General features: G+C 40.4%; 1 protein-coding gene across 5 annotated transcripts in view; it reads left to right on the forward strand.

The window, feature by feature from the left end:
- Window positions 1–13561, forward strand: part of PDE10A (phosphodiesterase 10A) — a 601549-nt gene that overhangs the window by 470646 nt on the left and 117342 nt on the right. The gene's annotated exons all lie outside the window — the stretch shown is intronic.

Raw genomic sequence — 13561 nt, forward strand, 5'->3', positions numbered from 1 at the left:
CTTTGAGATATGGTAGGGTACAGAAGACCTAAATTCATTGATGTAAAATATTTTGCAACCTTTTGAATGAAAACTAATGTGACACAACTTCAGTGTTTGAGAATGATGTATTTCTTTCTGTCTCAGTGTCATTTATTTGGGAGATATATACAGTGAACAAATACTTCATGTTGAATGAGTTACCATAATCTACCATGTAGTATCTTGTGATAACTAGGTGGTGGTGTCTTTTTGCTCCCATGTTATACCCTGATATTTTGGTCAATAATTCTGCTCTGTTTGCATTCTTAACCTTCCATCTGCCACACAAACAAATGGTTGCCACCTTCTTTATTCCTTCTAAAAACACTTCTCTGCTCTGCCCTTAGTCACTGTTGACTCTCTTCCACCGATGACATTATTTTGTCTGTCTTGTGTCATCAGCCAGTCATAGATATAATCATGTCATCAAGGGACATCAACAGCCTTTTCTACACTTTGCTTATGAATGGTGGATTTGCTTGGTGTATCAGCCCTAGCCAAAGGATGGTCTTTTTCAGTGCCCTCTTTCTTTCACACCTATTAATGGTGCCCTCACAGAGGGGGAAAAATGGAACATCAGCCCAGTACCCATCAATCTTAGGATAACTTTGAATAAGCTAAAGGTAGAAAGTTTTATAGTCAATCAAATTCAGTATCTCTTTCAATCAAAATTTGTATATACATTTTTTCTTAAGATTTACAAATGTTTTATTTTTTGATATATTTTTCATGTAGAAACTTTCTTTTAACAGTATCAAAAGTTACCACAGAAGACTACAACAACATAAAAAAACAAAATCTAGAGTAACAATTCTATTACTTTAAGTGGCATTTAAGTATATACTGCACTTAAAGGTAAAACCAAAAGTGATCAGTTTATTATTTAAACATATTTTCAATACATTTGTCATGCAACCCTTTTGGTATATCTGTCTGTGAGGGAGAAGTGATGATAAAATAACCTTTTAAGTAAACCTTCTGCCCAGAAATAGGTTGGAATCTTTTAAATGGGTGGAAATTTAAAGAGTAAGGACTTACTTTAAAATCAGTCGTTCCAAATTTCTTAAACATTACTAAGATCACAGTGACATGCTTATAATCCTTATAACAATCACACAGCATAAAATAAAAGTTAGACAAAGAATAGGAAATAAGAAAAGCATTGTGTAGCATTAGTTACTTTTCTGACACTATCTTGGTATTTAAGTTATTAATATAAATAATTATGCATGTGTAAACTAATTGCTCTCAAATAAATCCAGTAGCATCAGTGTCTGACTCAAGACTAGCTTTTCAGGTTTCAGTTTCACACCTGGGATTATATTGTACATCTGCAGTGTGGTCTGAGTCCTTGAGGAGATAAGTCTGGTAGAGACTATTTATCTGAGATATATGTGAAATCTGTTTGAAGTCCCAGGGATTACATGCACAGTAGTTAACTTTTTGAATCCAGCTACTGAGTGCAAATTGTGTATTGTAATCTTGAAACACCATATTTTGGTTTATGAAAGAAATAAGCATTGTGCAATTCATCTTTTCCAGGCAAACACTTACAAAACTGTTAGTCACTGCAAATTTTATATATTTTATATATATAATTTGCTGTGACTATTGGAAAGATGTTTCTATGGCAAGAATCCTAGACTGTTGTGCTTTTGAGAAGTAGCTCAACCAATCACCACTCTCATGCTGCTGCTAATTTCATTGGTTGTAATCAGTGATATGAGGAAGACTGAACAGATTGTGGGTTGGTTGGCCCAGTTTCCACAGTTCTTCAGGGGCTGATTTGCCACTCATACAACTCAACATTAACTCCTTATCGCAGTCCACGCAAAGGAACACACAGTTTCCCACCATAACTCACATGCAAATCAATGCACAAACCCCCAGCACAGTCCCCTGAAAAAAATCAGTCAAACCACCCACAAAGCAATACAGCCAGCACACTCAGTGACCCGCACTGCAACATGCACCTGTCATTCGCCACCCACACAAATCTCACAGCACAATACACACATTTGCCCAAGTCATCAGTTTAAGGCTTGTCAGAGCTACCTGGGCTCTAGAACCTTCTATCCCTACCACCTCCCTAACTAGCTGCCAGTATGGAGAGTTATGCGAAAGTCACTTGATTGAGCTGTTGATGCATCAGACCTAGATTCATTAAAATGACCGTAGTGTGGGAGGGGTAACTAATGAGAGGAGTGTGTAACTGCTGTGTTTTTAACCAAAATAACAGAAAAGAATAAACACTACCTCACTCATCTCAGACCAATCTGAACCTAACTGTAGTTTATGCTTTTATATGGTAAATATGACAAACTTGAGTGGCAAAGCCAAAGGTATCCTGTGTGTGTGTAATTCTGAGTATTGAATTTTTCCCTTAGTTTCCTCCAAAACATCCCCTACAGTGGGAGAAATGTGTACCTTTTTAGTTTTTGTAGTTTGTGTAAAATCAAAATATATATCTGAATAAATAAAAGTTCCTGAGAATGGAGACATTTAGTTTCCTTCCCTGTAGTTATATTTCTCATAATGGAGGGAATTAATTGGTCTCAGCATTACTCATTAGGTTAGCCTTATTAATTTCACAGCAATACAGGCATCTTAAACACTTCCCCTCAACCACTCCTTCATTCCTCTTTGCTTTGAATTCGGACCCCTTTTATGAGTCTGCTGCAGTACCATACTCTTATTACAGATGAAATCTTCTTAAGCTGAAACTGTGTAAACTAGTTAGAAGAGACAGGTAATACCACTGTAGATTGTAAATTTAATAGAATAAAGATTATTACATCTACAGTCTGTTTTATCAAAAACATTTTGGTATATGGGAAGAGTTTGTCCAAGCCAGATGCTTCCTGTTATGGGAAATAAAATTTATAAGTAAGGAAACTAATTTTCTCTTTCTCAGTCATGGATAGTCATGTATCTGGACATTGCTTACGGGACGTAACAAGAAGTAGGCCGATTCCTAGAGTGACAGCTCATTCCCAAAATAAGTAGTAGGGCTGCAAGTAGCAATCTGCACCTCCCTCCAGTTCCCGCTCCCCTGAGGTTGATTGTATTTTTGAAGTGAAAAACTGGGGCACTTTACAGAAAAGGAAAGTGTTGGAGAAAACAATAGTTTTACACTGTTACTCCTTAAATGTTCTCTCTTAAACCAATTTCTGCTCCTCCAATCTAGCTCTGATCCTACCATCTCCTGTCCAATTGACACACAATCTCATTCATCAGTTGACTCCCCGCCAACCTAACACATACTCTTCCAGCTTGCAGCCTCCCAAATCCTCACCATCTCAAGAAATAGCCCTCCACATACTCACTCTCCCCTTCCTACTCAAGTATCAGAGGAGTAGCCGTGTTAGGCTGTATCCACAAAAACAACGAGGAATCTGGTGGCACTTTAAAGACTAACAGATTTATTTGGGCATAACTTTCCTGGGTTAAAAAAAAAAGCTTTCAGTTGCCTGGAGTGAAAATTACAGATATAGGCATAAATATATATTGGCACATGAAGAGAAGGGAGTTCATAGAATATCAGGGTTGGAAGGGACGTCAGGAGGTCATCTAGTTCAACCCCCTGCTCAAAGCAGAACCAGTCCCCAACTAAATCATCCCAGCCAGGTCTTTGTCAAGCCTGACCTTAAAAACCTCCTAAGGAAGGAGATTCCACCACCTCCCTAGGTAACCCATTCCAGTGCTTCACCACCCTCCTAGTGAAAAAGTTTTTCCTCATATCCAACCTAAACCTCCCCCACTGCAACTTGAGACCATTACTCCTTGTTCTGTCATCTGCTACCACTGAAAACAGTCTAGATCCATCCTCTTCGGAACCCCCTTTCAGGTAGTTGAAAGCAGCTATCAAATCCCCCCCCATTCTTCTCTTCTGCAGACTAAACAATCCCAGTTCTCTCAGCCTCTCCTCATAAGTCATGTGCTCCAGCCCCCTAATCATTTTTGTTGCCACCCACTTGACTCTCTCCAATTTTTCCACATCCTTCTTGTAGTGTGTGGCCCAAAACTGGACACAGTATTCCAGATGAGGCCTCACCAACATCAAATAGAGGATAATGATCACTTCCCTCGATCTGCTGGCAGTGCCCCTACTTATATAGCCCCAAATGCCATTAGCCTTCTTGGCAACAAGGGCACGCTGTTGACTCATATCCAGCTTCTCATCCACTGTAAACCCTAGGTCCTTTTCTGCAGAACTGCTGCCTAGCCATTCAGTCCCTAGTCTTTAGCAGTGCATGGGATTCTTCCATCCTAAATTCAGGACTCTGCACTTGTCTTGTTGAACCTCATAGATTTATTTTGTCCCAGTCCTCTTTTGTCTAGGTGTCTCTGTATCCTATCTCTACCCTCCAGCATATCTACCACTCCTCCCAGTTTAGTGTAATCTGCAAACTTGCTGAGGGTGCAGTCCACACCACCCTCCAGGTCATTAATGAACCGTACAACCCAGAACCTTACAAGTGGAGAACCAGTGTTGAAAGCCTGTGGCATGTAGGAGTTTAGATAGTTTACTGTCCTTTTTACTCTGTAGAGAAGTAAAGTGTGTGTTGTAAATGGCTTGTCTTGTTTTTGTAAAGTCCAGCCATGTGGAAATTTGTGTGGAAGGTTGGTTTTGTATGAGAGTGTCTAGTTTTGAGAGCTCATTCTTGACCTTCTCCTGTTTGCTGTACAGGATGCTGATCAGGTGGTTTCTCAGTTTCTTTGAGAGTGTGTGGCACAATCTCTAACCATAGTCAGGTATAGTATGTTGATTGCAATGGATTTTTTACCTTCAGTGCATTTGGTATGATGTTCATCTGTTTGCACTTGGAGAGGAAGATGATGTCTGTCTGTATCTGTGCAAGTTTTTTCATGAAGTTGATGGATCTCTGTCCCCATATCTACTCTAGTGACACCATCATAGGACCCAACCACACCAGCCACACTATCAGTAGGCTCATTCACTTGCACATCTACTAATGTAATATATGCTGTCATGTGCTAGCAATGCCCCTCTGCCATGTACGTTGGCCAAACCAAACAGTCTCTACATAAAAGGATAAATGGACACAAATCAGAGATCAGAAATAGTAACATACAAAAGCCAGTGGATGAACACTTCAGTCTCCATGGACACTCAATAACAGATTTAAAAGTAGCCATACTTCAACAAAAAACCTTCAGAAATAGACTTCAAAGAGAAACTGCTGAGCTACAATTCATTTGCAAACTTAACACCATCAATTCGGGCTTGAATAGAGACCGGGAGTGGCTGGCTCATTACAAAAACAATTTTCCCTCACTTTGTATTGACACCTCCTCATCAATTATTGGGAGTGGACAACATCCACCCTGACTAAATTGGCCTTCAACATTGGTTCTCCGCTTGTAACTCCCTTCTCTTCATGTGCCAATATATATTTATGCCTGTATCTGTAATTTTTACTCCATGATTTTCACTCATTTTACCCATGAAAGCTGATGCCCAAATAAATCTGTTAGTCTTTACGGTGCCAGTGGACTCCTCTTTATTCTTCCTATTTAACATTTCCATAACTTAGAGTATCTCCCCTGCGTACACTCAATCCCTCCGAGAAAGGAAACTCAATCTCAGAATTCTCCCTGCAACCTGACACTCATCACCAGCACCAGACTCAAAAGCACCACTCCACCCTGCTCAGAAATTCCCCATGACTTGTTGCTGAGTCTGGAAAAGCAGTAGCAGAGGCTGCAGGGAGCATGTGATCTGAAATAGCCTGTTCTGTGTCTTCTCCATATGGTGCATGGATTTCAGGAGTTTGAGAATGTACAAAGCATGCTAGATTCTGCACCTGTGGGGTTAGAGTCAGTGAAGCCTGTGTTCCCTATTTTGTACCGCCTTCCTCTGAGGCTTGCAGTCTATGGGCTGAGGGCCAAAAGTCACCTGATGGCAGCCATATATATTGTATCTTGCAGGGGCTAGAACAACTTCTCCCTCCCCCCCGAGGCAGGGGTGCTGGAACAGTTTTTGTAGTGGGGATGCTGAGAGCCGTTCAGCCAAACTGTAAACCCTATGTATGATGGAAACCACTTCCAACCAGGGGATGCGGCAGCACACTCAGTACCTGTAGTTCCAGCACCTATGCCAAGAGTCCTGTCAGTAGCATCAGGTGCTACTGCACCCTGCAGTACATCAGTCACACTACACAGTTGTGACAGTGGTGGGCGTTAGCCCCATTAGCTACTAGTGGCTAACTGCTCCTTCCGGAGAGGGAAGTAACATCAATATAAGGCAGTATATTTCCCTCTAAGACAACGGCAGCGGTGTCCAGACTTTTCAGCCTGAAGTCCAAAAATATAATTTTGAAAAGATCCAAGGCCAGAAGGGGCCATTGGGATAATCTAGTCTGCAGTCCTGTATAACACTGACTGTAGAACTTCCCCAAAATAATTCCTAGAGCACAGCTTTTAGAAAAACACCCAGTCTTTATATCTGGTTTCTGTTTGTGTGCAAAGTGAGAAGAAAAAGTTAAAGATGGGATTCTCCAAATGACAGACATCTCAAACCACTTACTCTAACAGAAGTAATTGCTGAAGGAAGGAGGCAGAATCCAATATAGTGAGGTCTCTACCAGAGGATTAAAAAGATTGTCCAATGGACCACAGACCCAGGCTGAAATATCAAGCTTCCACTGTGAATCTTTTTTTGCATGACAGCTCTGAAGAAAGGTATTGTGAAGGTATGGGAGAAGTCTGATACCAGGTTTCTTGGATTAGTAACCCCTTAGGCAGAGGACTGATGTTAGGTAACTGAGCCTTAATCCCTAAAGCAGGCTATTTATGAGAAACTGAAAGATTCCTGAGTACATTGATGCTGAGTTCAGTCCTCTATATCCTTTTACATGTCTGAAGGGCTTTTGAAATTAGGGGGATAGTGTGGTTATCTATAAAACTAATTTGTCTGTGTACTCATGTTAATTGTATAATTGAGGGGATATTTAATAATTTATTTTGTTTAAATTTAAAATAATTAAAATGATGCCAAAGCTCTAGATGCCCTAACACATCATTAACATTACAGTAAAACTCCAGCAGCATTTATCATTTCAACAGGAACTCAGCCGTCCGGCCACCTACAGAAACTTCTTTCCACCCCTTTCTTGTTCTGGGAATCATTTCTTCACTCCTCTCCAAAGCCCCTATCAAACACATTTCTTTTGCAGCATGCTCAAAAGGTCTCCAGATTCAGGTTATTTAGGAGCTAGCAGGAAAACAGTTTCCAGAGTCGTGGAGTCCTGACAGAGAATGCCCTGCCAGCTGTCCCCTCTCTTTTATTGTGAGAGGAGCCAGCTTGTGTACCTCCCATGACTGCAGCTGTGGCAGTATGGAAGCCGGGGAGAGGCAATCCCTCAGATAGGCCAGTCCCAACTCTTTTATAGGTGTATAAGTCATGAGAAACACCTTAAACTCCAGCCAGAGACCAGTGGGTCCTCAGTATAGATCTTGGAGCCAATTGAGTACAAAGCTAACTTATCTGCATACAAATGTGCAGTGCAGAATTTTGGGGTATAAATGTGGGTGTCCCTTTTCCTCAAATGTTTAATATCAGTCACTTTGTATGTAATATATGTAGTGTATTAAATAAATATGGGGCACTTTTCATATGCATAATTTTAAAGGACTCTGTCTAACATGCACAGATTAAAACAGTACTACAAATGGACATGTGTATATAAAGTTGTAGACATCTTTGTTAGCATATATTCTGTTATCTGAGAAAAAGTATATAATAATCTAGATTATGGTAGTGCACTGCTTACCTTCAGTAACAACCCAAAACAGGTTCAAATGTAATTGGATTGTAACTATATCTCTGCTCAAGAATTGAATTCTGAAAATAATAAACTTGAATAATTTTAGAGTTCTCCATACCCAGAAAAAATACAATTTTTAAAGTAGTTTTAAGTCTATGTGGGAGTTTTAAAGACTATAAATGGTACATTTTAATTTCTGGAAATGTTGCAAAAAAGACTTTTGTCTGTATCACAGGCAATTTACAATGTAAGCGAAGAGCTCAATGAAAGCTATTTTATTTCAGAGTAAAAATGAGCACATAGATGGAAAAACCTTAAATTATTCAAAGTTCTAAAATGGAAATTTACTTGTTTTTTCTTAGCTAAATCATTTTTCTTTACACCATGTGTCATGAAAAACTAACTTTAAAATGAAAATCAGACTCATGTTCTACCATCAACTTGCTTCAGGACTCTCTTGCACAATTAAAAATGGCTTTTCAAAAGTAACAAATGTTATGAAAAACTTACATTTAGGAATAGTTTTATATTTTTGGGGAGAGGAGGAGTTGCAACTGAAAATTTGAATTGTTTTGTTTTGTTCTCCCCTTCAAATTTTTTCTTTTTATTCCTTTCTGTCACTATATTCAATTGATTGAGTGATGTGTAGAGTTTTTTCCTTTTTTTTTTTCCATTTTTCCACTCTCTGTAACATTTCAGAATTTGATCAACTTTTGAAAAAGTGAGAATGGAAAATGGAACAATGAAGCTTTGTAACTCTTCCAACTTTTCAAAAGTTACAGAGGGGCAAAGTATCGAAAAATTAGAGCCCCCAGAGTTAGTTTCACTTTTCCTTTCTGCATCTTTTCAGAAGTTGAAAAAGGTTTGAAAAGTCACAGAATAGCAAAAGAAAAAATGAAACGTGAAACAAAACTCCTGGACATCATCATTTTCTATTGGCAAAAACGTTTTTTAAAGGGTGGAAGTGGGGAACTGAATCTCAAAAACTTGACATTAAAAAAAATTTTCACTTAGAACCTGGCAAAATAGAAACAACTAAGTACAATTCTTTCCATTTTTCAATCATCTTGGGTTCAGAAATCACAATTAAAGATGTTAGATTGTCTTGATATAAATTTTGTCCCCACAAAAATGGAAGTCATTCTACCAAGGATTTTCTGATTACATGGAGTTGTTACCACCATCAAAAATGCAAGAACCATGGTCACAATGTTTCATAAACATCTGTGACCAAACTTTGAACCTAGGAACTTCTTTTTCTGCATGTTATCACTTGAACTTTGTAACATTTGTGAAATATCTTTCAATATCTGTAATGGGTGGCATCCACCTTCTTTTGACCCATCCTGTGAACAGATGTTGGGAACCTGTATGGAAATTCCTGCTCATTTACTGTGCAGATATCATCTTGTTTCCTGCACCCTGGGTATGGGTAGAAATGGTTGAAAAATGGAAAGACAGTTTTGCTTAGTTGTTTCTATTTTGCAGGGTTCAAAATGAAACAATTTTTTCTTTTTCTGAAAATTTCAAGTTTTTGAGATTCTGTTCCCTCCACCTCACTCTTTTAAAAACCTTTTTGTCACTGAACACTGTATAAAATGATGTCCAGGAGTTCTATTTCATGTTTCATTTTTTTCTTTTACTCTCATTTTTCATTTTCCTAGGTATGCTAGAGGTGAGTGTGGCTATCAGGGCAGAGGGTCTTGGGACAGAGGTTCTGGATGGAAAACCTAGAATCAGCCTAGTGGAAATAGCTTAGGGTAAGCTTCATATTGTGCTATCGCTCTTTTACCCCCAAAGAAAAACTACTACAGGAAGAAGGGTGAGTTTGGGCACTAATTTTTTGTGTGTGTGTTCTGTGCTAGACTGGGATAAGGACTCATTCCATTCACAATATTAGTAAAACACTATTTGTGAATTGGAGAGATGTCAGTCTTCTATGGCTGCCAAAACAGGAGTAAAGTCCATAATTCTGCCTCATCTAGACATTAGAAATGACATTAGAGAGACATTAAACATGTACAATGTCAGTCCAAGATCACAGGGCCGTGGGCTGACTTGTGAGACTATATAGAACGCACAGACCAGTGGAAGGTACTGTGTGTCTGCTTTCCCAGTCCATGGGTAGAAAAAGACTGGGATCACAGACAGCTGTGCTGGGAGAGGAAAGTACAAGGTATCACTTGTGTGGTGGATGGATCTGGTGCAGAGCTGGCATGTGTGTGCGGGCCAGGGGTTAACATATCCAATACTGCTGCTTAAATCATAACCAGGATTTTGTCCTGTATGCTGCTTCCTTCTCCCGTGGTGGCTGTGTGCCACGTTGTATCTCAGAACCTTAAACTTAAACAGAAATGCTCAATGTGCCTGATATGATCACAGTGAAATTACCCTTGTTCATTTCAAAGAATTTCATTTCTTTTCCATTCCACTTTGGCTTGTACAGTACCCATGGTGAAGCTGCATTTTGGCAAGCATGTTTGCTTTGTAAACTGTGGTAATCACAGCAGCAATTCACTTTGCTGTAGTTTACAGTATAAATACCATGAAATTATTACCTAGCAAGTGACTAACTCATTTACAGTACTTTATTCTTGGAAATGGCAATAACACTCTAATCCTCTTCTTTCCTGTTTTTGGACCTAGTTTGTCAGCTGCCTTGGCACCAGGTAACACCCTAGCATAATATGCCACTGAAAGTTACAGAATTAGTATCTTTTCAGTTAATAATTGTAACAATTGTATGATTTCTGTCTCATTTAAATCCCTTCCGTATCTCCCTGCCACAGCAAGTTAATTATTTATTCTTCGCACTGTTTCTTTATTGATCATAGGATTTAAAAATTTTCACAATAAACCAAAAATTAATGGTGTAATGAAAAGTTAAAAGAAAAGTGTTAGGACATCAGACATATACATATTACTCCTGAGGGCATTCTGCTCCAAAAAATTAAAAATTCTGCGCACAGTATTTTAAAATTTTGCAAATTTTATTTGTGTAATAAATGTGGAGGCTCCAACATGGCACTGGAGAGCACAGGCCACTGGCTGCACAGATGGGAAATGACTCTGCAGCTCCCCCTGGGACACAAACTCTGCAGTGAGACTGCACCCAACCCTGACATAGTGCAAGGACTGGGCTTGCCCCAGAAACACCCCAGGGCCCTGCCCCCTCTGTGCCAGGTGCATCAGGTGTGGGCAGGCAGGTTCAGCCCAGCAGGATCTAAATGTGGAGGGGCTTAGTGGGAGGGGGATCCAGGTGTCGGTTGAAAGGGTTATGTATGGGGCAATCTGGGTGCGAGCACCTAAGTGGGGGACCTGAGTGCGAGGGGGAGGGATCTGGATGCACAGAGATTGGTTGTGGGGTTCTGGGTCCAACAGTAATGGGATGCTGTAGGGGGGTCTAGGTGAAAGTGGATGGAGCTCAGCAGGGGTAGGTCTGGGTTTGGGGGGCGGATAGAGCTCAGCAGGGGGGTCTGGGTGTGGTGCATTCATTGTGGGGTCCAGAAGCTGGCGAGAATGAGGGCTCAGTGGGGTGAGGATCCAGGTGCAGTTGGTTGGGGCTCGGTGGGATGGGGCTCTGGGTCTGGATGACTCGTCAGGGTGCTCCAGGTGCAGGGGAAGTGGTGTGGGGACAGTTTCTGGGTGCGAAGGTCTGAGTATGAGGGGGTCTGGTTGGATGAGGGAGTAATCCTTCCCCCTGCAGCTGAGGAGTGATGGGTGCAGGAAACGGGGGAGTACTGAGTTTGCAAAACTCCCTACAGCCTGGGAAGAAATCTGGGGATGGGTCTGACCTGGCCCTGGATGCTGTGCAGGGAAAGAGGAAGTCCCATCCTCCCCAGCCCAGCAGGGTCTTCTCCAGTCCCGCCCCCTTCCTCACAGTGATTTACCTCTCTGGCAGCTGCCCTTGGCACCCAAAACATACTGCTGGGGAGAGTCATATGACTGCTCTTGTGGCTCCCCGTTGCTTCCCCATCAGAAAGTCATTTTCTGCAGGCAAGTAAAGAAATCTGAAGGGGATGTGAATTCTGCACATGCGCAATGGTGCATAATCCTCAGGAGCAATATATATATCCTTCAGAAGATAATGCATATAATACGACATCAAGTGTTATCAGAGGAAAATGCGTGTTATGAAGTTGGAATGGAGAAGGAGGCTTGTGGATACTGTTGTAGTAGTAAGAGACTAGGGAAAGCAGTATGGAGATGGAAGAAGGTTGGACTATATTTTTAATTTTGTTCATGATGTCTTTTGGAGTGGTTGCAGGTCAGGCATCAACAGAGCTATATTAACAGGGAATGTGCAATTTATCAAGGCAAATTTAAATAAGTGGTAATATCCATACCTGCCAAATTAAAATGTAAAGGTTAATGGACTTCACTGAATATTTTTCACAATGCTGTTGTCTGGATAAGAGGTATAACCAAGATACAGTGTGGTCTTTGTAACACTTGCAGTGAATATCAGATTTTATAAAATGGGGCTGTCTTTTCTGTTCCACACAATCAAAGTGTTCTGTCTTTATAGTCCAGTCAATGCCTCCATCACTCTATTATAAATCATTTTTAATTTATTGTTTGCACTGAGGGAATCTATCTCAATATTGACATGTACCAATGAAGGAAAGTCTCTGGGACTGGATGTCTGTGATCAGTGACTATGTGGCAGGAAGTGGATGTTCAGAAGGCAGTATGTTCTCTCTCTCAGAGATCAGGCCTGAAAATCAGCTGTATAAACAAGCTGGGAAATGTATGCCTTCAAAAATTGTGAGTGCTCTCTCTGTGTTGTACTAGAGCTATTTTGTGGCCTTTAACTTAATAATAGGGCATGTCCTGCCAGCTGTCATTTCATATTTTTCCCTCCTTTGATTTTGTCATGAGCAGTGTTTGATACGTGAACAAACAATTCATAAATACCTGTGCATGGTGCTGCAGTTAAGCTTTATTTACTGAACAAGTTATAACCCATGTCCTCTTCAGTCAAAACAAGAAGAATAGACGTCAGACAGACAAATACGTATAGCAGCAGTTTTCTCTCAGGCTATGTACAAGCATTAAAATTAATCACAGCAGAGACAGCTTTTTATACTTTCATGCTTTCCAGTGTCCAAGCTTAAGCAAAATTAGTCACACAGGCCAGCTCTTGATTTTGGATCAAGGAGATTTCTTTGTTTCCTGTCTTCAACATCTCTACTGCTTTGAAAGCCTGATGGATACTTTAAGCCTATTTGTTCCTCTATACACCTCTACCCTGATATAACGCGACCTGATATAACACAAATTCAGATATAACGTGGTAAAGCAGTGCTCTAGGGAGAGGCGGGGGCTGCGCACTTCAGCGGATCAAAGCAAGTTTGATATAACGCGGTTTCACTTGTAACGCGGTAAGATTTTTTGGCTCCCGAGGACAGCATTATATCGGGGTAGAGGGGTACTTTTATTTCTGAAGCTGAGTAAATGATGTCCCACCGCTCAGTGCTTCTGCCCTCAAAAATCAAGCTTTTGACTTAATGGAATTGCATGACCTTCCATAATTTTGGGGAGCATGAAATTGTGTCCCATATTTCAGTTCTTCACAGATGTAGTTTAACTGTTTTCACAGTATCATTGCACTATAGTTAAGATATGTCTCTGTAACTCATGATTGGAAATGGGAATATTAATTTGCATATATGAAGGATCTAGCTATCAGTGCAATCAAGCATTGCAAAACCTGGCAGCTCTTCGAAAGTACCCAGTAGGCTGAGGTT

This window comes from Gopherus flavomarginatus, chromosome 4, assembly GCF_025201925.1.
Source record: "Gopherus flavomarginatus isolate rGopFla2 chromosome 4, rGopFla2.mat.asm, whole genome shotgun sequence".
Taxonomy (NCBI): Eukaryota; Metazoa; Chordata; order Testudines; family Testudinidae; genus Gopherus; species Gopherus flavomarginatus.